Source organism: Cibotium barometz, chromosome 22 (assembly GCF_041138505.1).
Source record: "Cibotium barometz isolate CiBa-2024 chromosome 22, ASM4113850v1, whole genome shotgun sequence".
NCBI classification, from domain to species: Eukaryota; Viridiplantae; Streptophyta; class Polypodiopsida; order Cyatheales; family Cibotiaceae; genus Cibotium; species Cibotium barometz.
In genome coordinates this window covers 19314625-19318131 of record NC_141067.1, presented here as the reverse complement: position 1 = coordinate 19318131, position 3507 = coordinate 19314625, and positions in this window count along the sequence as shown.

The window sequence follows — 3507 nt, the reverse complement described above, 5'->3', positions numbered from 1 at the left end:
GCCCTCCTGATCCCGGCCCCACTGTATCATCCCGTTATAAATAACGAGACGATGCCTGGCTCCCAACTCTAGTAAGTGGTCCCCATAATGTCCTTTGTCTGGTCCAGTATCCTCTGATGCACGACTAGCCCCTATCTCCTCTGGATCCATAGGGTGGAGGATCTCCTTGTCATCATAGTCATACACCTCACACTGTCTGCTCTCTGTGTGTGGGCATTGAAGTCACCCATAAGAAATACTTCCCCTAGTGTAGAATAATGCATAATCTCCTCTGACAGACAAGTGTATATGGTGAGGCTCCTATCTCCTCCTGTGGCATGTCCTCTATAGTAATGACATAGGAGGATCCTGATGGAGGAAAGTAACATAGGGATATGTATATAACCCTGTCCTGTGTGGTGAGAGCTGTAAGCTGATCCACATGTATCCGGCCTCTGGATCCTGTGCTACCACTCTCATTCTCCCCATCTAAATAGAACTGCTACTCCCCTTGACCCTCTCAAGGTACCCTGGCATGTGGTCCTCCTGTATGTTGACTCCGACTGGAATCCCTCTACTCGAGGTAGCCCTCTCTTCTCTGGGCTCTGATGTGTCTCTGTCAGAAGTATGATGTCTCTCCTCATCAAAACATGCTCCAGTCGTCCAAGCTGCACCCATAGTGAACCATTATAGTTCCATACTGCCATGTGTATCTCTGTCAGTGGCCTGGTCTGTGTCCCATAGGCCCCAAACCGCTAGTCCATGGGCCGGCCATCAATGATGACCCGACCATCTCGATATAGAAGGCCTTCTTGCTTCTCTCCTTGCATGTAAGACTCGTGGCATGCAAGCTCTCCTATGCTCTAGCTGCATCCTCGTGAGATCATCATCCAAGAAAATAGGAGCTCCCTCTAAGCCTTGTAGTATGAACCTCTTCCTCATGAAGGTGACCCTCTACATCTCTCCTACAAATTGTAGGATGAGGGCTCGCTTGCATGTTGAGTCTTTCCCGGCACTCCATGCTTTGGTAAAGGGGAGAGGGTCCTCTTCCCTGTAGGCCTAGCTTCATGCATAGAAGCTATCCATCTTTCTCGGGAGTGGAGTTGGGTGTCTCGGCTATACCTGTGACTCCAATGTTGAGGCGGCGGGCATGCCTCATCTTCTCCTCCTCAATGGTGGTGTGAATGATTTGATGTTCTTCCCTTTGAGTCTCCTCCCTCACTTCTTTACGGATGTTCTTCTTCACCACCTCAACCCATCCTGACTGCTTGGCTTCGAGTTTTCCCTCCATGTCCTTTGTGATCTCCTTGGAGATCTCTTCTTTGATGGCCGTGAGAGTGTTGTCATTGATCTCCCCTTCTTCCTTCTTGTTGTTCTTGATGGCTACCAGTTCCACTTTCAATGCACTCACCTCCTCCTTGAGTGATATGTTCTCTTGTTCAAGGTCCGTGATGACGACCCGTGCTTCGAGGGCCATGATGTGCCGGTGTAGTTTGTTCTCCACCTCATTGAGGTTGGAATCGGATGTCTTCTTGTTCTCCTTGATTAGTGCCTTCATTTCTGTCTCAAAGGCCTCGAGTTTCTCTTAGAGACTCGGGGCCATTCCTTGAGATTACTCTGCAGCCCTTCCCACAGGCAGGGAGGAGAGAGAGAGAGAGAGAGAGAGAGAGAGTTATGTTGCTGCCTTGGGGGCATGAGGAAGAGTGGGTGGGAAAAGGGAGCCACAGGGGCTACCAGACATGCAGACGGGCCAACATAGCACCAGCAAGGCAGCGAGGCGGAGGGGCTAGTGGGCGGCAGTAGCGAGCTGTAGCAGCAGGCGCGGCGAACAAAGAGACGGAAAGAGAGAGATGGCAGGGTGTGCTGGCCACAATACGCAAGGCGAAATAGGGGGTGATGGGCAGCGGGCGCACATAGTGCGAGCGGAGAGGCTAGAGAGAGAGAGAGAGAGAGAGAGAGAGAGAGAGAGAGAGAGAGAGAGAGAGAGAGAGAGAGAGAGAGAGAGAGAGAGAGAGAGAGAGAGAGAGAGGGGGGGGGGGGAAGAGAATAGAAGGAAAGAGAGATAGAGAACAAGGCAATACATTTTATTAAGTCGGACTGAAAACCTTCTCGTTGTAATTTCAGAGAAAATTGACCATTTTGAGAAGGTATTTCTCTATAAATTTTACAAAATGTAACCAAAACTTGAGAATTTTGAAGAGGACCCATTTCCATCTCCCACATAGAGATAGAGAGAGATAAAAGGAAAGAAAGAGAAAGGAAATGAGGAGGAGGAAAGAGAGAGAGAGAGAGAGAGAGAGAGAGAGAGAGAGAGAGAGAGAGAGAGAGAGAGAGAGAGAGAGCTAAATTAATCTCCATATCCCAAACATTGAATTTGTTCAAAATTCTGACATGTCAAGCAGTAAGCCCTGAATCATATCTTGTTAAGGAAGTGGGGTAGTTATTTTAAATTTCGTCACACTCTAGGAGTTAAGGATAGTTATTGAAGAGAGTATTTTGTAAACATATTTTCTTCCTTAATGATAAAATATAGAAAAATATTTATTGGTTGGTTATAGAGATTGACAAATGGTTTAAAATTTTGACATCTCAAACAACGAGCCTTGAACCATATCATGATAAAGAAGTGGGGTAATTATTTAAAATTGTGTCATGCTTAAGAAGTTAAGGATAGTTATTGAAGAGAATATTTTATTAAAAAAATTCTTCCTTAATGGTAAAATTAAAAAAAATTATTGGTTGGTTATAGGATTATTTTTAAATATTTTTTGGTTTACCATACAAATTGTAAAATTTATGTTTAAAAAATGATGGATTCTTTAAAACAGCCATTTCTTAATTAAAAAATAAATGATGCTCAACATTAAATTAAATCAATATAATTTAAATAAGAATATTTAATTATTAAATTTATTAAAAATTGATGAGTGAGATTATATAGAACTGAGAATGGACACTGCATTTTGGCCTAGCTTGCCTTACGGTCTTTGCTCTGTGTGGCAATAGACACTAATGGCTAACTATGAGGCCACTATATCTTGGACATTTGATAACAAGACATTGACTAGACAGGTTCAGCTAAGAAATAAAATGCTTCTTTTGAGCTAATACTACTTGCAAAGTCTTATGCCTTTGGGTTAAAAGTTTATCACTCTAAACGCTATCATATAGGTCGGTATAGAGTTCATAGAAGTGAACTCCTTCACGATGGGATGTTGAGGATCAAGAGCATTTGATGTTTGATTCCACTTTGTCGACCAGGTATGTTCTGCTACATTGTGAGATTTCTTTGTATATTTCTAATAGTGAACAAAAAGGAAGAAGATTCAGCTGAGGAGGATGCCATGGTTGATATTTTGGAGGACATCAATAATGAGGTTAGTGACCTTGATAGGACTCCAAAAAACATACAGATAGGTTTATCTGAAATATGAAGTTTTGTTGGGATCAAGGGTGGGGAGGCTTATGTGAATCTAGATATTAGTGGAGATGAAAAGGAGAGGAATCACACAAAACACATTCTTCTTT